The 24227-nt window shown below is 34.1% G+C and overlaps 1 pseudogene; it reads left to right on the forward strand.

The window, feature by feature from the left end:
* The first annotated feature begins 1722 nt into the window (after positions 1-1722).
* On the forward strand, positions 1723-2322 carry LOC123640632 (annotated as a pseudogene).
* Positions 2323-24227: the final 21905 nt, after the last annotated feature.

The following is a 24227-nucleotide window of genomic DNA, read 5'->3' on the forward strand; positions in this document are numbered from 1 at the left end:
CATTAATTTTTGCCATCCATATATTTTTCAAAAATTCCTTCTTTCTTTTATCATAGTTCTCAATTAGGTCTCAGAAGAATTTAAAAGTTTATAGTAGTAACATTCATCGGGTGTCGGGCAGGTGGAATTGGGGACGAGGGGTTGGGTATATACACACCTAATGGGTGCAGTACGCACCATCTGGGGGATGGGCACGCTTGAAGCTCTGACTCAGGTGGGGCAAAGGCAATATATGTAACCTAAACATTTGTACCCCTGTAATATGCTGAGATAAAAATAAAAGTTTATGTACTCCAAACCCCTCAGGTTACAAAAGAGCAAATAGAATTCCAGACACCTGAAGGTTTATAGATAGTTAATGGTGGAATTTTATCCCTGAAGTTCAGACCTTTGAACTCCCAAGGGAGTGTTCTTTTCTCTCTTTCCACAAGTTGCCTCAAGGAAAGTGGATTCCTTACAGTTCTCTGTTAATGTAATATTTGCAGTCCTAAGACTAAAAAAAAAAAAAATCTACCCAGCTGCAGTTTAATTATAATTTTTTCACACCACATATCCACAGAAGCAACAGATGAACAGGTGCAGTATCTTTTTTTATCTTTGTTTATCTATCTCTTCATTCTCAGTCACTAGAAAAATGCATACAATTGACAAATGTTTAATGAATATTGATTGCATTCGAATTACATTAGTCATTTGACAACCAGTGGCACAATTAGAAGGTATGTATCTTCTCATCTATCTCAACAAACAGTTCACATTTTTCTGTGTATCTCCTACAGGAAAACACCAGCTGTCTCCAAAGCAGAAGAGAAATGGTTTTCTAAATATTATAAATATTGGACAACCTTTATGGAAGCATTATTTCTTATATAGCATTGATTTTAAATATTTCAATATTTGTCCATTGCTTTTTTTGCAGTGAATATATATTACAGGACAGGTTGCCCATGATTTATAAGCAACTGGCTGAATGTGTCTCATTTAAGAGTAGCTTCTATAGTTAAGAGTTTGCATTATCACAATGTTTCTTCAATGAATACATTTATTCACTCCAAGCTTAATGATGGAAGTGAAAAAAAACCTCTTTTTTATGGAAATGGAAACCACATCAAGTAAATCCTATCATTTATTCATTTACTCAACAAATGTTTGTTGCTAGAGGCTCTTGGTTTTGTCAGTTCTTTCATCTTTAAGAGGGGAGTGACAGAGGGACATTCCAGAAGTTATCTGTGAAGCTACCCTCTGGAGTGTGAGTCATTGTGAAGAGCCAGTCTGACTGTTTCTCTCATCTACCTTTTCTACCACTCCCAAGAAACAACATGGGAGAGTTCACTCAAGGTGACAAATCCCCAAACCAAAATGTTTATCCAGGCTCTGCCAGTAACCAGTTATCACAGATAATTAAAAATTGATTGTAATCCAATTATAATAAAGACATCTTGAAGTTTAGTCTGAAACTTAAAGCACACAACTCTAGGGATGGGTGAGGACGCCAAATTTGGATAGACCTGAACTTCAGGTAGCGTATTTAGCAAACAGAGTCAAAGGAGGGAGGGTAGATCATAGCATGAATAATGAATGATATGAAAACAAAAAGTCATGACTAATAAAAAGAAATTATAGGTAGCTGCAGCAGATCTGCTGCATGGCCTCCAACGCCTCTGTAGCATGATGTTTTTCTTCTTACAGTACTACATCCTGTTAGGCAGTAAACGCACCAAAATCCCACCTTATGTGATGACAAGGCCAAGCAATGGTTTGTGTAGCAGGTTTCCTGCAGACTTTGTAGAATGCACAACAAACTTCTCGTGTGGGAAGTCTTCCACTTTTGAATGTACAGTGAAACCTTCTGTTACCTGTATTGATCATGAGTTCAGATCTCAAAAGAACTTTAACATCAACACGACTTGAAGATTTTGCTGGTAGCTTCCATGAACAGATTATCAGTGTTTCAATTTCACCAGCTGCATGAAGTGTCCTGACCTCAGCCACATTATATTGCCAACTGCACAGTAAGGGAATACTTTTGTTACTTGAGTAACTATACATTTCCCAAAATGTTGCACCGCAATTGGACGACTAGAGGCTATAAGTGATCTACCACCTGCTCTGGCTCTAAGCATCGTCCTCAGCGAGTTTGGAACAGGTCATTTCTACCTGGGTAGATGGCAAGAAGGACTTGGCAAGTTTGTCAGCTGCAGTGACCTGGAAATATGGACATTAGTAGATGTCTTGCTAATTGGAGTTGGCTACACTGGACCAGCAGATGGCTCTTTGTACATTTAGCTGTGATTATATGCTTCAAAGAGGAGCAATGCTTCACAAAATCCTTTTGCCTATAGGCATTGATGTGGTGTGATTGATGTATTTGTATGTTTTTAATGTACAGCATCTGTACTTTGCTTGCCTTGATGAAGGTAAAATAAAGAAATGAAACACTGAAAATGAAAGAAATTATAAGAATAAATTGAATATTCTAAATCTGGGAAGAAACACATCTGTTCAATATTTATAGTATATACAATGACAATCTCACTTTAAATATAGTAGTTCTTTGAAACTTTACAAAACTTCAAAATATTACATATTTCCATTCATAACAGCAGCCTACCATCATATCTCATATGAAAGAAAGTTAAAAGCCAATTTACCTACGTTTCAGAGATGTTGAAACTAAGACACACCAAGTATTTTTCTCCCAGCATTTCCATATGGTTAAAATAATAGTCCGAGAATAAAATTATTTCTCTGGCTCTCTCATATCAGTATCTAGTTTTAATTGATATATGTATTTTGGTTTTCAGAAATTATTTTGTTATTTTTATCTTTTCTTGCTTTCTTGTTTTTTTTCCTGTATGTGTGTGTTTTAAATATCAAAAGTTACATGTCTTTGTTTTTTCAGACACAAATTAGGAGCTCCCATGAAATCTTTCACAATTTAGACTTGCAAGATTTTGGTTTGTACTTCAACAGAAGACTTCATAATTTATTTAGCAAAATCCATTCAACAAATATTTGATGAGCCCTAAAGTGAATATAATACATATTAAGTAGTGTGGTAAGTACAAAAGAAGTGTGATTCAAGACAGAGTTGCAGTCTCTAAGAGCTTGTTGAGGAGGCAAAACACACAACTATGAAAGAGTTAAGCAATGATATAGAAAGTAACGTGACAGAAATTTTAAGAGGTTTATATCGAAGGGAAAATTAGTTATAGAAGGTAGCTAACATTTTTGAGGACCTATCTTTAGCTAGGAACTTTGCAATTATTATCTTATTTCATATCACAACTATGAGAGATAGATATTATCATCTCAACCTTACAGATTAAAAAACAAACCAAGCAACATGAGGCCAAGAGAAGATAAGCATATTTCCAAGCATAACATTGTCAGATTTGAAACAAAATGCATGATGACTAAGATTTTATCTTGGACCCTGAAGGACTTGGAAAGTTATATGTATAGAAAAAAAAGACTAGCGTAAGCAATGGTATAAAAAAGATGGAAGAATGAGCAAAAGATGCAAGGAATCTAGTCTCTTTAAAGGAAAGTGACTTGGGAAAGGTGAGAAATAAGTGTTACATAAGCTCTCATTTAATTTTAGGAGTCAATAAATCGGCAATAACATGAGGAAATCCTCCTGAGAATATATTATTCTGGAAGGGCATACTGAATAAATGCTATTGTAAAAGTCTAGGTAGGAGGCAATGAGGTGCCAGGGTTGCTGCAGCTAAGGTTATAGAGGAAAAGATATGCTATGATATGCTCAACAATATTATCTGTAGGAAAGTTGTTTGTTTTTTTTAAGAGACGGGCTCTCGCTGTGTCACCCAGGCTGGAGTGCAGTGGCAGGATTCCTGGGCTCAAGCGATCCTCTTGCCTCAGCCTTCCAAGTCACTGAGATTACAAGTATGAGCCACTGCAACCAGCTCTGTAGGAAAGTATTTGAAAATTTGGCTTATAGTGGAGGTAGGAGACAAAAGAAGAATATAGAATTGTATATTCTTTGGGACTTCGTATAATCAAGAACATAAAAAATATTAAAGCTTCTGATTTGCTAATTTCAAGGCATTGTTTGAAACGAAAAATTAATTGCAAAAACCGAGAGAAAATCCACAGAGCACTGGACTTAAACTTTAAGAAGATTATAAAGATCCCAATATTCATGCTATACCCAGGCCAATTAAATCAGAATACTTGGGGGTAGATGTGGTCATCAATAATTTTTAGACCTTTCCAGTGTGCAGCCAAGGTTAGGAAGCATTGCAGTGAGAGTTGAAGTTATGGATAGGGATGAGATCGACAAGTGGTGGAATAAATAAATACACACAGTAGAATGCTGAGTCAGCAAAGTAGACACTGGAAGTGGCCACAGATAGGTAGAAACACTGAATAGTGTAAGATTCTAAAGGTTGAACAAGAAAAGAAGTCAAATAAGACTCAATAGGCCCACTGTTCATACACAATTAGGATAAGGACTGAAAGAAGGTTTTGAGCTTGTTGATAAGAAAGTTAACTGCTGACTAGAGGATCACTCTCAGGAATGTGGTGAAGATCATATTACTATTGATTGAGAGAATGGATATTGAAAAAGAGAAGTAAGTTCATGTGAACTAGTCTTTGAAAAAGAAGTTGTCTGAGAGCTGAGGAAGAAAAAAATGAATTGATGGAATTTGAAATTTCATGTTATTTTAGACCTATGAACATTTTAAGCTGAAGGAAAGGAAGTAGAATGTAGGAAAAGACTGAACATATATATGAAAGGAAAGACTGATGAAATAAAGTCCTGGAGAAAGTGAGAAAAAAAACAAGATGCAAAATGCATGCAAAGGATTACTCCTGGCAAATAAAGTAGTTTTGTTCTTGGAAACAAAAATTAATTAGGGAGAATGACTTTGGATTCTCTACAAATTAAGAGACAAGGTTGGATTCTTAGCGTTTCAAAGTGGTATGTGTACCTTCAGGAGAGTCTAACACCCTGGGTTCCTTCATTGTCTGCTCAAATAAACGCTTTAAAATTTCAATGTGCCAAAGTTTATCTTTTAACACTATGATGATCATATATATTATATCTGCAATGTTTTTTTAAAAAAAGCATATGACCTTATGTTCCACTGATGACAAGAGAAGTTCAGTCCTGGCTTTAAAAGGCTGATTCATATTTTCACTGATGATGATAAGCAAACAACTGCAACACAAATGTGAGCCTGCCCCAGCTGCAGGCCCACACCTGGGTCAAGAGATAATCTAGTCAGTGTTACATGTAAAATTTGTTATCTCAATCTGGAGATATGCTAAAATATCAATACATGGTTATAACTGAGTTTGGAAAAGACAAAGTCTCTTCATAGACAAAAGGTGTTCAAAGGGTTTTAAAACAATGTTCATTTGAAGTGAATAGTAACCCAAACATAGGTTAAAAATTCTTAAAAATATAATTTCAAATCAAATATCCTGCTAGGTTGAGCAATGTAAAATTATTGCTAGTAAACCATTTTTCACGTATCTCCAACTAACACTTGAACATGCATGGAATCAGGATGTTGATAATTTATAATGGGATATATGTGCTGAATTGAAGGTTAGCTCCTGCGTAGGAAATAACTTGAAAGAAGAAAATAACTGATTTTGTTGTTCATGATTGCATAAGTCATTCTATTGTTTTCCTTGTCTTATTTCCTTATATGTGATGGGAAGGAGTTCTAAGGACAAATATTATAATTAATAGTTTGAATTGCATTATATTGAAGACACATAATTAAGTTCCAGGTTGTAGTTACACACAGAGATATAACCTACAAAATGATGAGGGGAAAGTAATACAGTAGTTTTCTTTCACAGATCTAATGAAATGAAGGGTTGGGCCAGGTTACAGTAAACATTTAATTACACAGAGATTCAATGCAATTCACCAGTGGTAGAAAAGGGCACAGTAATTGCTTTCTTTCTAAGATGAAATTATTCTAAAATAAAAATACATCTATTTTCACTCCTCACCTGCTGAAAACTGAACGTCTTTACTTGATACCATAATTCCCTTCCAAGTCAAGGTATTAGCCACCCACTTCTTTTCATGGAAGTTTGGAGTCAGAAATTCTAGGTTAATGATGCTGGTTTTGTGGCTTCTAAATTCTGTTAGCTTTAGCTACAGCCAACTCTTTTCCCACAAGGAAAGCTCTTCTTGAATTTCTTGTTTCTACAAATGACCTACTATTGTATTGTTACACAAATGTGCTAAGTTATTTTTGCTGAAGTATAATAGCAACCCCTAAAGCCTTGGTGATCTCTGGCATTGTTTTTTTGGTATACAAGGTCTTAGTTAAATAAAGTAAAAGAGGAAAAGTTAATACATTACTGTGTAGAAAAAATTCCAGTTCATCAAAGAAAAACAATAGTGAGTCAGAAAGAAAACAAAATGGTCATAAAATTAGGTGAGAGATTGTGTAGGCAAAGAATAATCTCTGGGATGTGGGTGTGCCAAAACCAAAAATGAACAGGATCAACTATCAGAAAGGCTCTATAAGAGATATGAATTGGAAAGTTCCACAGATAAGAAACTTCTTTTAGAAACAATAAAATAGAATATGTGGGAAACCAATTGAGCATAATAAACAAATCAATGTTTATTTAATCTTTACATATGTGTTATAGGATATTTTTTCTAACATCTCCTTATATTAAAAAAAATGAAAAAGCTTTAAGAAATTTTGATTGCTCTTAAATATGAGTCGTGATGTCATTGAGGACCAAGAAAAATTTATTTTGGATAGGGGAGAGGGCCAAAATGGCAGACTAGAAGCAGCCAGTACACACAGCTCCCATAGGGAGTATCAAAAGTGGCATGTAGATGTTTACCTCTCTAAGAGAGAGCACTGAGATTCAACCAAGAAGTGACAAGAGTCATGAAAAGCAAAAGAGAGCAAAGTAAAATGATCTCCTCAGCTGGACTGCCAGTTGCCAGGACAAGTGCCCACATGGGGAAGGGGCAGGTGAGAGACCCCCAGGGTTCCATACTACCCCATAGACCTTACAATTCAAGCTGCAAAAGGGCCCTCCAGCTGCACAGGCCTATGGACTAACTCAGGGGGCTGCCTAGAGACTGCACAGCAGCACTGCTCCGAGAAGAGGCCCAGTGGGGTCCCACAGCCTTCTGAGCCCTGAACACTGCAGCGAGCATTATGTGGAGACCCAGTACCCAGCGCGCTGCTGTTGGGCCAAGGAAGGGGCAGGGAGGATGGGCTCTCCCACACGCTCCTGGGATAAGTGCTGCTACACAGCAGCTGCTGTTGCTAATGCCAGGGTACCCAGGTGGGAGAAAACCCCCAGGCCACCTATCTATGCTTCCATAACAGAGAGGGACCCAACCTGCCCCTGCTTTACCTTTTAGCAGCAGACTGGGGAACAGCCCACCCATCCACATGAACATCCCCCAGTACCAAATAGGACTGTTACAATCACGGGGGAATGGGGAGATGCAGTGGAGCAGCAGTGTTAAAGGCTTTCAATGTATCCATCCCTCTCTTGCCTGAGCATCTTTCCATAGCAGGACTCAAGCATGCCATCCAGGGGCCTGGGAACTGGAGATTACCCCTAAGCCAGTCCATCACTGCTGGCACTTGAACACTCTGCCAGGAATCTGAGGTCTAACTGACCCAAATTGCCAGCAACACCACAGTGGGTACCAATCTGCATGAGCTGAATGGCAGTGTAACTGTCCTTCTCTACACTGAGCAGCAGAGTTCCTGGCAGAGGAGAACAGGTGAACCACAAAGCTCTCTGCTCTGAGCTGAGGGAAGAGGGTCTAGATTAGAAGAAACCAGCATAAGAACTCTGGCAATATGAAAAAGCATGCTGTTTAGGCAGCCCAAAGGATGACAGTAGCTCTCCTGCAATGGACTACAACCAAAAGGAAATATTTGAAATGTCATATATGGATTTCAAAATATGGATCACAAGTAAGCTCAATGGGATTGATGAGAAAGTTGAAAACCAATGCAAAGGAACAACAACAACAACAAAAACTTCAAGACATGAATGAAAAATTCACTAAAGATACAGATACTTTAAATGACAAAAGTGTCATTTGGGGAATTTCAAAATATAGTGGAAAATTTTAACAACAGACTAGACCGAGAAGAATGAGGAATTTCATAATTGAAAACAGGCTTTCAAATTAATTAAGGCAGTCAATAATAAAAAAAGGATCAAGAGAAATGAAGAAATCTCTGAGAAATATGGGGTAATGTACAAGGCCCAAACATAAGAAGCAGAAGTATCCCTGAGGGAGAAGAAGGAAAAGTAAAAAGCATGGAAAAATCTATTTGAGGGAATAATGGAGGAAAACTTCTCTGGCCTTGGTAAAGATTTATACATCTACGTATAAAGTTGATAAACTCCTGTATAATTTATTGCTAACAGAACACTTCCAAGGCACATAGCTAGCTATCAGTCTGAACAAAGAGAAAGTGAAGGAGAACATCCCTCTTCCCTGGCAGCCATTGATCTCTTCTCCATCTCTACAATTTTGTTATTTTGAAGATGTTATGTAAATGGAATCATATAGTCTATGAGCTTGTGTGACTGGCTTGATTTATTTGGCATAATGCCTAGGATGTACCCAAGCTGTTGAATGTACCAATAGCTTCTTTTTTGTTGCCAAGTAATATTCCAAGGCATGGATATACCACAGTTTGTTTAACCAGTCACCCACTGAATGGCATTTTGGTTTATTCCAGTTTGGGGCTATTAAAAATAAAGCTGCTATGAACAAAAAAAAAAAAAGAAAAATTTATTTTGAAAGAAACTACACTTTGCTAATGGTAAATTTCTACACTGTTCCTCCAAAAAATGTCTTTAGGAAACACCAGAAGATTCTATCTTTCGAGTTCTATGTCCAGATAAATTCAGGCAAAATTATCTAATCCACATTAGTTATCTGTTGCAGCATAACAAATTATCCCCAAACTTGGCAGCCTAAAAACAACACAAATTTATTATTTGATGGTTTCTGTGGATCAGAAACCTGGAAATAGCTTAGGTGGGTCTCCTTCAGAAGTTCTCACACATTTATAATTAAGGTGTTGGTTAGGGCTGTGGTCCCATCTGAAGGTTCAAATTGACAAGGACATATTCTCAAAATCACAAACCTAAAATATAAATATATATCATGTTTACTTTAAATCAACCATTAACTCCCATTGTTGAATTTGTAAAATATATTTAGACTTAAAACTACAAACTCCAAAATGAAAATGACTGTAGGAATGACAATAGTTAGAAATGATACAACTATCCTTAAATGATTCAGTATAGATTATAAATATACTATTCCATTCTTTTTAAATTCATTTATTATCTTGTCCAGTAAATATTTTTGAGCCCTCACCTGTTTCTGAGGATATAGTAATGAATGAAACAATGTCCCTACCTTCATGTAGCTTATATTATAATGAATGGAGATAGAAAACAAGGCAATAAACATTCAATATGTTAGCTGATGACATTTGCTATGAGAAAGCAAAGCATGTTACAAGAGTATGGCTAATTTTACATAGGATGGTCCTCAACGTCTTGCTGAGCAGGTAATATTTTTGTAGATATATGAAGAGAGTAAATACATAACGTGTAAATAATAACAAGTCACAGAACATTTCAGACAGAGGGAAGGAAAAGTACACACCATCAGTTGTCGGCATGTATGATGTGTTCACAGAACAGTAAGGAAAAGAAGTGGCTGGAAACATGCTGAGAGTGATTAGGTAATTGAATCTCTGGTGGGTAAACTTGGGCTAAATTGTGCAGGCCTGGTGGGTCATAATGAAGGTTACCATTTCTCTGAATAATCTGAGAAGAAATAAGGGAGACAAAATATAGGTTATGTTTTAATGGGATCCCTCTGCATAATGTGTATAAAACAGAAAGTGGAAATTGGGGTGTCCAGGACAGTAAAACACAGAGAGTTCTACTGGTTAAGACTCTACTGAACTATCTACTTGAAATAATCCAGGCGAAAGATGATGGTGGCCAACTGAAAGTGACAGTAGCAGAGGTGGTGAGAAGTGATCAAATTTGGGATATACTTTGAAGTTATGATGAACTTTTTTCTGAAAAATTAGATATGGTATATGAATGAAGCAAAGGTGTTTTTTGGTAGATACTAAATTGAATAGATTAAATTAATCCTTCATTTTGCTTGACAGAATTTTCGTATAAATAGCTTAATCTTGATTTTTAAAGGAAAGAATATTTTTTACTGACAAAAAAGAAAAGTGAATATTGCCTTTTTAAATTTCACATCCTCTTTATCTGATTTAGAATTCTTTACAATCTGAAGACTAAAATATATATGCATATTTCTGAAAGATTTCATTTCTCATGAAATATTCTGTGAGAAGCCTGTCTCAGAGAAATACTGTAAGGTTAATTCACATCAGTTTTCACTGTTTATTTCTACTATAGGAAAAATCTTTAAAAAGTTTTGATGGATGGTATTCAGGGTATATATTTAGGGCAAATGTCAAAAGCTTAAGAATCAATTATGTATCCTGGAGTGCCATATTGACAGTCTCACTGTTTTTTACTATTGATTTACTCTCTGTTGGACAAACATAAATATATAAGAGGGAAATAAATCTATTTTTATATGTATAGAGTTTTAATTCCTGGAAAATTCATCGTTAAGTGTAGAAACAATAAACATAAATAAAGGAAACTATAAGTAATTGAAAGCAACAGCACTGATAAAGCTGAATAAGTAATTGTACAGAATTTAACTCATTAAATTACTTTTTTTGGATATTCCTTTTCTACTTTTTTAAATGTAATTACACTAAGAGTAAGATTGAGAAGATTCACCTACCAACCAAGTGATCTTGATGAAGTTTCTTCATTTGGGGGCCTATATATTTTATCTGCAAAATAATAACATTAGGATATATGACAATTGAAGCAAAATATTATAATTCATAATTTATTATGAAGAAAAATACAAAAATTAATTTATGAAAATTCATTATTTCATAATGCCCAATTGCATGTAATGAAATTTAATTTGCTTTATTTTCAAAGCTTTGCTAAGTTAGTCATTTGTTAACATATTTATTCAATAATTATGTATTTTATTTTGCTAATATTTTACAGAATCTGATATAAAGCTCTACCTTCTCCCTTCAAAAAGTATTCCATTTTATTTAGGGAATGTGTAAGCAAATAAACAAATACAATAAAATAGAGTATGAGAGTGCTCCGTTAGCATATGTTCAAGGGTGGGTATTCTAGTTAGTCAGGACTCTGGTTGCAAGTGATGGAAACCCAACTAACTTGCGTATAAAAAAAAAGGAGTTATATTGGAAGGATAACAAGGAAATGCTCATAATCAAAGGAAGTTCTATAGGAACCCAGGTATCACTGATGACCTCGGGGTTTGTAAAAGGAATTCAACTCTGCCAGTACTACCTTTTTACCTATCTCCTCTCTCTACTTTGCAATCATTTTGCATTTTACCTATCTCCTCTCTCTACTTTGCATCCTTTCTCATGGGATAGAGAATATGGCCACTAGCTCATCCAGGTTCATGTTTCCTGCTGTATGTGCCAGGAAGAGAGAGTTTCCATGTGGGTACAATAAGACAAATTTCAGAAAGAGACTCTGATTGGACAGGCTACACCAGTCTTACACCAATTACTACTGCCAGTAGGAGTGTAGTAATTGTATTGGGGATAATGTGAGTGGTCAAGCTGGGGCCATGTATCGTCCCACTTCCTGTAGGAGATAAAAAAAAGAGGTCTGAGCAGAACCAACAGCAACAAAACGATAATTACCCTGGTAGCTAACCCAGAATATGAAAATTCAGAGGAGGAAATATTTGAATCTAATCTTAAGGAAAGAAGAAAAGGAAGAAGAGGGGATGGTAGGCCAAGGTAATAGCATCTATGAAGGCAGAGAAATAAAATTGGTACTATTGACAGGAAGCTAGAACACCAGAGGAGGAAATGTAACTGACTTAGGAAAGCACACTTTTTTTCTTTTTTTCTTTCTTTTCTTTTTTTTTTTTTTTTTTGAGACAGAGTCTCACTTTGTTTCCCGGGCTACAGTGAGTGCTGTGGCGTCAGCCTAGCTCACAGCAACCTCAAACTCCTGGGCTCAAGCAATCCTCCTGCCTCAGCCTCCCGGGTAGCTGGGACTACAGGCATGTGCCACCATGCCCGGCTAACTTTTCTATATATATTTTTAGCTGTCCATATAATTTCTTTCTATTTTTAGTAGAGATGGGGTCTCGCCTTTGCTCAGGCTGGTCTCGAACTCCTGAGCTCAAACAATCCGACCACCTTGGCCTCCCAGAGTGCTAGGATTACAGGCGTGAGCCACCGCGCCCGGCCAGGAAAGCACACTTTTTAATGACTTCAGAATTAGAAATTTTCTTAGGAATTTGGATTACAAATTGTGTCCTGTGACTTCAACCTGGAGAGCACAGTCAGTTCTAGTACTAACATCTTTACTTTTTGTATAGTTCATTATTTTTTTACTGAGTTCATCCTTTATTAGTTTGATATAATAGGATTCCAAATAGAAGTATTTCAATTTATGAGTTTTATTATTCATAGCCTTAGAACAGGGGAAGGGTATGAAATGAGAATCAGAAGCCTGACTATTTAAATCTGCTATGGGGTTACCTGTTATAATTAGTTGTGTGACCTATGGAAGTTTAATTAGACATTTTTAAATTGAATTATTTTATCTGTAAAATGATAATTAAAATTTATCTTCCAAATTCAGGTATTTTCTGAGTATTTGCTTGAAAACATACTGAGAACTGAGACTATAAACCCAAACTACATTGGAAGTAGTCCCATCAAATTCCACACTAAAAATATCCTGTGAAAAAGGGGGAAAAAAGCAAGATAAAAATTGCAACCCTTAATTGCAGTCTGCTTGCATGCTCATGGGAGGTTGGATATGGATGGGTATTACTACATTTTTTACTGAGTCTTTTTCCCTGACATACTCAAATTAGTCATCAGTCTCCCCAGTTTTTTTTGTCTCTTCTCCAGGTTTATGTGTTAAACTTTATTTAAAGTATTTCCTCCCTAGAAAAATCCTTTGGACACCTAGAGCAGGAATAAACAATAATATGAATGCACATTTACACAATCTACACTATGAACCAGGCACTGTTTACTTGTTTTGCACATACCCAACCATGTAATCATCACAGCACACAGCAATGCCATAAGGTGGTTTTTTTTTTTTTTTTTTTTTTTTTTGAGACAGTGTCTTACTCTGTTGCCTGGGCTAGAGTGAGTGCTGTGGCATCAGCCTAGCTCACAGCAACCTCAAACTCCTGGGCTCAAGCAATCCTCCTGCCTCAGCCTCCCGAGTAGCTGGGACTACAGGCATGCGCCACCATGCCTAGCTAATGTTTTCTCTATATATTTTTAGTTGTACAGATAATATCTTTCTATTTTTAGTAGAGACAGGGTCTCGCTCTTGCTCAGGTTGGTCTCCAACTCCTGAGCTCAAATGATCCACCCACCTCGGCCTCCCAGGGTGCTAGGATTACAGGTGTGTAATCTGGCCATAAGGTAAGTTTTTATTTATTTGTGTTATTTGAAAGGTAAATACACTAAGATAGGTATTTTAAATGATTTGTCCAAAGCTAAAGGCAGTGAGTTGTAAAGGAGAAATCTGAACCCAAGTAGCTGTCTCTAGAATCTGTGTGTCTAACAAATATGGAATTCTTCCTCTTGATCGGGAAGAGAATTTGACATCATTGGGTTTCTACAGAAGCAGGGAAGGTGGAGGACTAGGGTGTCCAGTATCTTTGATGTTACATTTTACATTTTTATATTTGGGTGAGGCAGATTAATGCTACTCATCTGCTGCATTTATTTCTGGGAGGCTCTCACCCAGGAGAGAAGATAGATTTAAATTTACTCTTATAAGGAATTGATTACTTGGTCACAAGCATCCTACTTCAGATAATTTTTACTGTATATTATCAATTTAATCCAATGACAGGTGATTGTGTTTGAAAAGTATGGAAATAGCTTCCTAGGAAGAAAAGCATTATACATCACTTTAATATTTATTTAAAATATGTATTGGGGCCAGGCGCGGTGGCTCACACCTGTAATCCTAGCACTCTGGGAGGCCGAGGCGGGTGGATCGTTCGAGGTCAGGAGTTTGAGACCAACCTGAGCAAGAGCGAGACCCTGTCTCTACTAAAAATAGAAAGAAATTGTCTGGCCAACTAAAAATATATATAGAAAAAATTAGCCGGGCATGGTGGCGCATGCCTGTAGTCCCAGCTACTCGGGAGGCTGAGGCAGGAGGATCCCTGGAGCTCAGGAGTTTGAGGTTGCTGTGAGCTAGGCTGACACCACGGCACTCATTCTAGCCCGCACAACAGAGCGAGACTCTGTCTCAAAAAAAATAAAATAAAATAAAATAAAAATTCCAAAAAAAAAAATAAAATATGTATTGGCATTGAAATATTTACAAAGTAAAACATTTCTGCTTCCAAGATTACTCCAGTCTTTCAGAAGAAATGAAGTAGCTCATATGTTTTAATTTTTTGTTGTTATCATAGCAAAGATATTCTTTGTTGTAGGAATGTATTTATTATTTATACAACCACTCTGTTTTCAAAACCAGTCTGACCAGTGGGTCAGATACAGTGGTTCTAACGAACACTGTGTGCATATACAGGTACCTCTTGCTTTCTTTGCTTTTCCTTCCATGTTGTTTTATGATGAGTGGGACTCTTTAAATGTTGGTTAAACCTGTTTTATCACCATGTAAATACATTTAAATATCCAACAGATTAAATATATTTTAATTACATTGTTCAATAAAGCAACAAGTTGGTTCAAATTAGGCTGATATATTGAATTATTATCTTGCATTATCCTGATAACTGTTACATAAGAAGGTGAATCAGTTGTGCATATTGTATGACAAACAACACTGCATTGATACTTGATTAGAAAATGAATTTCCAAAGTGAATGTTATTCAGCTATCATACATTTGCAGGGTTTCTATTAAATGGTATTTAGTGAACAGAATGCTGATGCTATTTTCCAAGTAATACGTTTTAAAGGTTCCAAATGAATTAGAATTAAATTAGGATATCTATTCATCATTTTAACTCCTGTATTACATTATATTAATATATAACATTCATGTATTAAGCAATTCTTACTATATAATTTTAGGTCATATTAGTGTACAGAACAAAGTTATCAGGAGAATATTCTATTTTTTAATTTTTGCCCATTTTTCCCACCCTGTGAAGGAAATCTGTCTGTGGAAATAGAGTGTGTCCAAAATACACAGAGATACAGGACAAGTAGATAAAGTTCTAAGGCTAATATGTGAGCCTAGATCTACTCCTATGCCTATATCATCTGCACATCTGTCCTCAGTTTTTGTGAAATCGGCTTTTGTCTATATGTCCCAATTTTTCTACTTTGACTTAGGTTTCTGCCAAGAAACTCAAAACATATGAGATTAGATAGACGTAATTTTTCACTATTAATTTGATAATCCAGTATATAATCCTTAGATGTACATTGGTGATATTAATAATAATACTGATACCAATATGAAAGATGTCTTTCATTGTGTGTAGAGGTGAAAGTAGATGAACCTAGATATATAATGAGACGGATTTACAAAAAAACTGGAATGAAAATAAGATAATTTAATTTGTGTGTGGATATATAGCAAATGAATTCTAATGATTCTCTTGTCTGTTCACAAAATATCCATTTTAGTCTTTCTGTTCTTTATTAAATTATTCAATTATTATAATATTCTTAATATTGTAATTAACTCATTTGGACAACCTAGGAAAAATAATCTTGAATAATATTAGGTTATTTTGGAAAGGGAGGGTGACTGTATTCCTTACAATGTCTCTTTGGTATATTTGTCTTCCTCAAATTCGTCCTTAGCTGAGACCTTTTTTAAGGTCTATTATGTGATGTGCCATATTTATTTAGATTGACTTGCAAAATACAAACTTACAACCAGAGTGCATGATCTGTGTTTTATTTATCAATGACATATGGAAATACTATCTTTGAAGTGCTAATTTAGTAGTTCATCTCATCTCGCAGTGAGCAATCTGTCCCCAGAATATAGAACTCTCACAAACAAAAGCAATTACAAACTTATTTCTTCATTATTAACATACAGTGTTGACTTAAGGATCGCTGACTCAATCAGTGCATCAATCAAGGTCATCTTGCAAAACCAAGTCGTGTGGAGGCTGATTAACAATACAGTTTGTCTTTGTAAGATTTTACAGGGCATCATTCTGTAGTGTTCTTTGAGGGTTGACTCAGTTCTGACTTTATACTTTCTTATAAGCAAATCAATATTTTCCATTGTGATGATCTCAGCAACCCATGATCTATATCCTACAGAACATAGTAAATCATTTACGATGTGATTCTCTTCAGAGCTATCTTTCACCTTTCTTCTCTGTGGCCCAACCTGTCCTTCAAAGACACCTACATTTTTTTTATGGAAAAGAATGAGTGAAACAATTTTAACGTAATAAAAATATGTATCAGAGAATAAAAGACAACTACAAGGGGTAGTTAGGTAACCTGTTGTAATAAGGTAATGATAACATTAGAAATGGGTGTTAATAACAGAAAAAATATAGGGCAGGGTGAAGTAATAAGGCATAAGGTATCCTACAATTCTTTGAACAAATGTGAGAGGCATGCAGGTCATATTAGGAGTACAAATTTTATTATACTATTTAATATTATAAATTAAACATAGGCCCTAGTATATTGCTTAATTTTTTCTTAAATCATTCATAAATTTAAGCATAAATAAGATAACACAATAATAAAAAAGAATTGGAAAGTTTAAAGAGATTTTTTTTAAGTTTAAACTTAAGGAATCAAAAGAAATAAGGAGTAAGTAAAAATAAAAGTAATTTAGAATAAGCAATTTATGTTAGATTCTAATCAAATTAAATTATGAATGACTTATTAAATGCCATATTATATTAAAGATTTCTTAAATATTCCTATTTAAATGTATTAAGGGTTATTTTTTATTGTTAGAATATCAAATAGTTTGAGCATTTGGTTTTTGTTTTTTTTTAAAAAAGTCAAGTAAAAAATGGAAGGCAGAAGAGAGATGAGAATATTTACGAAGCCATATCAAATATAATTACCTATCAACCTCTGATTGCATGAATGTAAGAAAAAAAGAGGTTAGTTTTCTGTCTTTCTTTACAACATATAAGTAAAAGATATATAAACAATAATGTAATCAGCTATTTTTTTTTCCCTTATGGCACAGCATAGGAAAATATTCTAGTGTTGGATCATGAGAAGTGGAGAAAAATTCCATCTCTGAAAATAAACGTGATCTTAACTAAATAATTAATACTTCTTGATTGCTGCTAAGTTTCTTTGAAATTCCTAGTGTACTCTAGGTCTATAGTGAATCAAAATTCCAATCTCTGTGCACATAAGAAAGATGATTCTCTATTTCTCTCTTTGATTAGCCAAAACAGGGTAATCATTTAATCACAGTACATCCACACATACATTGTAGCAAGACATTTTATACATATCCAGTAGGAATGTTGAAAAAGTTCTAAGTCAAGGCACATGTTTTACTTCACCCTGTGTATCATCAGTGTCTAGCACAGCACCTAATATTAAAAACATATTTGTACAATGAATGAATAAATAAATAAGTTAAAATTATTTACAAGATTCCCTTCTCTTCTTGTTTGCCCTTATCCCATGATTATCATGACTCCGCCAATTTTACTTCTGAATCCCATCCTTTTCTTATCCTGAACAAGACACATTTTACATCTTCTACTTCAACGTGGGAAATGAAGAAAGAAAAAGGTGAAAATTATTTCAGGAGAAAGAAGGGATTTTGGTGTCATGATGATAAATGAGAAAAATTAAATATTAGCAAAAAAGTCTTACTGATCATTTTTATACAATAAAAGTTTTAGTAAAATAAATATATTACAATTTCAATAATTTTTTTTTATCTTTTTGAAAGCAAAAGAGCAAAAGAGGGTTTTTTAAAAAATTTAATTTTCTAATCCCTAATGGTGATATAAATCATTCTTAGTCATAATTACCTGTTGAAAGACTTATAATACATTTAAACTTATCAAACATAAAACTCTCTAACTTAGTAACAGAGGGTATTAAGAGCTATCATTTTCTGAGTTGGCATATAAAAGTTTTGGATTCTATTTTAATTTTCTAAAGAATGAAATCACCACTTTAAATCAGTCATGCATTTCAGAGAGCATCATTATCATAATACATGTAACAATGATGAACAATAGATCTTTTATCATCTTGGTAATAAGAAAGTGATTCATTTTTATTAAAAAGGCAATTTATGTAATTTAGCAATTTAAAATTTTAAATGCTCTTGAAAATAAACAATAGGATAAAATTAATTTTCATTCATCACAGGGTAAATGCACTCTACTAATTTTAGAAATTTAAAAATCTTTAATAAAACACTTCATAATACACTCGTCTTTTTAAAATTAGCATTTTATGAATGCTTGAGAAATAAATCTAATGAATATATATGTCAATACCATTTTCTGTAACTATTTTCAAGAAAATGAGAAATGGAATATATATCTTGCTTACGGATTTCTTAATATTCACGAATATTAAAATGCTAAATAAACAAAATATTATAAACCAATAACTTATTCTTATTGCAATCTAATTTTATTATTGTTTGAAATGAAAAATTATTTTTCTGTCATAATTTTTTAAAATATAGTGATTATTTTTATTGGATCATGATTCATCTAACTGTAAAAAATAAGAGGAAAAGTTGAGATTTAGGGTTTTTTAAAATAAATTCAATTACATTGATATACGTCTTGCTTAAGAGTTTGCATTTTGCTATATAGTATAGAGAAAAATTTGCTACCAACTTATGCCTCTGTCACCTCTCCTTACTTTACACTCATCAGCTGATGGGTGATATTAAAATATTTGAATTGACATATGCCAATGTTTTTATGGAGAAAGAGAAAAAGGTGCTGCCATGCAATAATAGTATATACCGTCATAAACAAAACACTTTCACTTTTTCATGTTAATGAATTTGTGCTCCCATGTTAAAAAGATAAAAATGAAAATCAAATAGAAGTGGTACAGCATCAAGTGCTAGATGCTTCTTGATGATAATGCAAAAGGAATGCACCTCTAAAAAGACATTTTCCTGCACAACTAAGAAGAAATAGATGTTTGAAAATTTATCTTTTTTATGAAGTAACCAGAGTAGAGAATATTAAGACATAAGTAAGAAAAATATAGAAAAAAATATAGACTATCAAAGTCAATTGTTTATAAGACATGAATTAATAGATTAGAGAAAAATATCTTGAGATCTTAGAGTACAAAGAAGTAAGGAGATGTGGATTGCTTGGCATTAGTCACTTGGCACAAATATTTGATTATTAATTAAGGTGATATTTGCTTCTCAGTAGCTCTGGGTAATTCTTTGTATATACAAATGCAAATATACCAGCTGAAATTAATGGCAGAATTTTGTTATAAATTGTTTTCTTGATGAAATACAATATGAGCACATTAATTTTTTAAGTCACCATTCAAATGAAAACACTACATTTAAAAATTCTCAATAAGAATAAAGGACATTTTTTAAAATAAATTTTGAATTTAAGAACAGTTTTAGAGGCTGGGCACAGTGGCTCACACCTGGAATTTTAGCACTCTGGAAGGCCAAGGCAGGAAGATCGCTTGAGGTCAGGAGTTTGAGACCAGCTTGAGCAAAAGCAAGATCCCAATCCCCACCTCCCACCCCCCAACCCCCGGTCTCTACTAAAATTAGAAAAAATTAGCTGGGCATGGTGGCACATGCCTATAGTCCCAGCTACTTGGGAGGCTGAGGCAGGAGGATTGCTTGAGCCCAGGAGCTTGAGGTTGCTATGAGATAGGCTGATGCCATGGTACTCTAGCCTGGGCAACAGAGTAAGACTGTGTTTCCAAATAAATACATAAATCAAAAAGAAGAACAGTTTTAGATTTACAGAAGAATTGAGATATTAGTACAGAGAATTCCCTCATAGCCCACACCAGTTTCCCTGATTATTAATATCTTATATTAGTAGTATATCTTTGCTCTAATTAACCTATATTCATATATTTTAATTAAATTAAAGTCCACACTTTATTTAGATTTCCTTTGTTTTTATATCCTTTTCAGGATTCCATTCAGGAAATCACATGACACTTAGTAGTTATGTTTCCTCTTAGCCATGGCAGTTTCTCAGTCTTTCCTTAATTTTGATGTCCTTGACAGTTTTGAGGAATACTGGTCAGGTATTTTGTAGAATGTCCCTCAGGTGAAATTTCTCTGATCTTTTGCTCATGATTAGACTGGGGTCATGTGTTCTTAGGAGAAACATCACAGAGGTAAATTGACATTTTCATCAGATCCCATCAAGTGTACATAATACATTATAAAAAATGAATTATGGCTTTTGATGTTAACCTTTATCATCTGGCTGAGGTAGTGTTTGTCAGGTTTCTCAAGATTTTCTACTGTAAAGTTTCTTCCTTACCCTTTCCCATTCCATACTGTGCTCTTTGGAAGGAAGTCACTATGTGCTGCCTCTTCTTAAGAAGTGAGAAGTTATCCTCCAACTCCTTGAGGCAGAAGTATTTTCATAAATTACTTAGAGTTCTTCTTCATGGGAGTCTAATCTCTCTCATTTATTTATTATTTATTATTTATTTATTTTAATATGGAATTATAGGTATTTATTTTATACTTTGAGCTATAATCCAATTCTACTTTAATTTTTTTTTTTTCTCAAGTTGTTCTACCTTTGGCCACTGGGAACCTTTCAGTTGGCTCCTGTTTTTCCTTTGACATGGCCCCATCATTGTGTTTTGTTTTGAGGATTTCCTTAGTTTCTGACACTATAAAATGCTCCAGAATCAGCTTGTATATTTCTGCCCCTGGAATCAGCCAATTCTCCATTTATATTTGGCTCTGGAAGGTATCTGTACTTGCATTTTGTATTTATGTTACATGTAAGCACATCTAATGTTTTGTGAATTCACTTTGAACAAGAGAATGAGAACACGCTGTGCAGCTCTGACTCAGAATCTGAGACGCCATCAAGTTCTCTTCTTCTATAACCTTGTTTAACTTCTTTGCCTAAGCCAAATCCCTGGGAGCAATAAATAGATCTCTCAGAGGGCCAGCCTCCTTCCAAATAGGAGTTTAGACTCAGTGGACTTTCCTATGGCAAGAAAATACCTGCAGAAAGACCTGCCAACAGAACCATTAATTAAACAGGGCAGAGGTAATCATCAATAGAAGAAAAATGCACTTTAAACAATTGTTAATAGAGATAGAAACAATGGTCTCAAAGTACACATTCAAACTCTAACTAAATTTGATGCACTTGAATAAGCCCACTTGAAGACAATCAATAATTGGCTTGGTGAAATAACAATATCAATGATTTAATATTTAAGTAAAATTATTTAATTTTATAAAAAGTTACTTTGCAAAATCTTAGCAACAAAATGAAAATATTTTAAAAGCCATCTAATTTAATTTCATGAGTTTATAGAGAAGACTACTGAAGCTGGTAGAAAAATCAAGTTAACAGGAGTAGTTAACAACAAAACTGGAATTTGGGATTATGAATTTCAAGTTATGGTATTACTCTGGATTATCTCTTGGTTTAAGATTATTTTAAACGCTATTTTAGCTATTTTAAATGACTTTATTTTCCAATTTGTATTACCACAATCTTTCTTCTAAAGATAAGAATGTATATGGGCATATAGTAGGAAAAAACAAAGTGACATTAAGATAATTTCAGAAATTACGTTGCTTTTTATAAAAATATTTCAAATAATATTTTAAATAAATTTTCAAGATTAAAATGAGATCTGCATTTGCACATTTCACATTAGAGATAAACTACTTTGGGAAAAGCTATTTTTAGTAAGGTATTAAGATTACAAAGTGCCTAAAAAACACTATGTGAAGCATCTTTGGTGAAATATAAGTGTATATGGTAGTACATTCTAACAGAAAGAGAAAGCTTCGTTTGGGTCTATTCTATAAATTCTGCTGCTTACTTGGTTTTTACTCAAAATGAGTAATGAAAATATGACTGCAGACACCATATTGGCTCATCTGAGGAAAATGAAAAATACTTATACTACGGAATTTACTAATTCATGAATTTAAACAAGTCTGAAATATATAGATATTGGTCCTGGACAAGTCCATGCCAGTCAAGTAATAAAAATAACAGGCATAAAATGTGAATGTCTAGAAAAAATTGGGATTTTGGTAACTTTAGCAATGCCTTATTGTTAGTCATACCATGACTCTATTTAGAGTTATACACTCTGTTTTGAAATGACTAACCTCCTCTCAGAAATCTTAATTTCTTAAATTCATGATATGTATTCTTATTTTCTTCCCCGTTCTCCTACTGTTCTGATTATTTTCCTCTCAATGCCTAAAGTTTCATATTTTTCAAGTTCTATTGTGTCAATCTTATTCTTCAGTTTCTAGAATTGTGATTTTTTTATTCTCAGAATTGTAGTATGCTAAGGAGATGGTTTTCAAACATAGAGTTTTATCCCTAGGCCAGGACTAAAATTGTTAGATAATTTCATCAGGTGACTTGATATGTATAGATAGAGATATATGTATAAGTGATATATAAATTGATATATGTATATATTTTTGTATGTACCAAGTTACACATATACACACCCAGGTATCTGTATAAATATATTTCTTTTTAACAGAGATGACGTAAATGTGTCCTCATTCAAAATTTATTACATTTAGTACGATTAATAACATGGCTAGGTTTAAATTTATGAACTTGCTATTTGTTTGTTGTCCTTTTTATTCATTGGTCTCCTTTTCTGAATTAAATGAGTATTTCTTATGATTATCTTTTATCTCTTGGTTTATTAACTATAATTCTTTATTTTTTTAATTTTAATGTTTGTACATTAGTTTTTATAGTTTACATCTTTAACTTATGACAGTCTAGCTTCTGGTGATATTATACCACTTCACACATAGTATAAGAACCTTAAAATCATGTCATTATATTTTTCCACTTCCTGGACATTGTGCTATTGTTTTACTTGTGGTATTAAACCCACACTAATAGTGAAAGTCAAGCAACTAAATTTAAAAATTACTTTATTGATTTTTTGATGGGTATAACTTAGAGCTCTGGCTGAATTTATTTCTGTTGAATTTACTATGGCTATATCCTCCTAACTGAGTTATGTAAAAATTATAACACAGAAGGAGAAATCTAGAAATCTGTGTGTGTGTATGTGTATGTGGTGGGCCCTCCCTTCAACCCAGTAGTAACAATTACCACAGTTAGGTCACATCATTTGGACCATGCCTGATCAACAGAAATCATTTAGATCATTGAAGTTGTCCTTAATTTTATTGTTTTTATTTCTTTCTCTTGTTTTAATTTTTTTTAAATTTCAGAATATTACAGGGGCACAAACTCTTTGATTACATAAATTGCCTTTGCTCTGCCAGAGTCACAGCTACAAGCATGTCCATCCCCCACAGCCATTAGGTGTGAATTTACCCATCCCCTATACCCCGTCCCACTAAAAGGTGAAGTATAATGTAGCAGGTGAATGTCACACTGTATCACAGTTTCAATTAAAAGTAACAGAGAAAGTATGAAAAGCTTGTTTAGCAACTTATATCTACCCTTTTACAGAATAAAAATAACAAACAGAAGGCTTTTAATAGTTACTAGGCAATGGTTTTCAAAATAAATCTTCAAAGAAAATTACTCTACATCAGACCCTGTGCTAGGAGCTTTTAAAATGTGTTGGTTTTATTTAATCCTTAAAACAAACTATAAAAGTCAGTACTATTTATTCCCATTTTTGTAGATGAGGAAACTGAAGTGCTGAAAGAAAATGTAACTTGTCTCATCTCCTAAACCATATTCGACATGGAGATATAGTTCACACACAGTGGACAGAAAGAGTCCAAAGGCTTTTTTATCATTTTAGTGGAGGGCCAAAAGTTTGAAGATAGCTACTTTTTAGTTTTGTGAGTGCTTTAAAGAAAGGAAGCCAGGAAGCACCATTAAGAGAATGTTTATATAGCATCTGTGAAGGCAGTAAGATCTTTTTG

This window comes from Lemur catta, chromosome 6 (assembly GCF_020740605.2).
Source record: "Lemur catta isolate mLemCat1 chromosome 6, mLemCat1.pri, whole genome shotgun sequence".
In the NCBI taxonomy this organism is placed as follows: Eukaryota; Metazoa; Chordata; class Mammalia; order Primates; family Lemuridae; genus Lemur; species Lemur catta.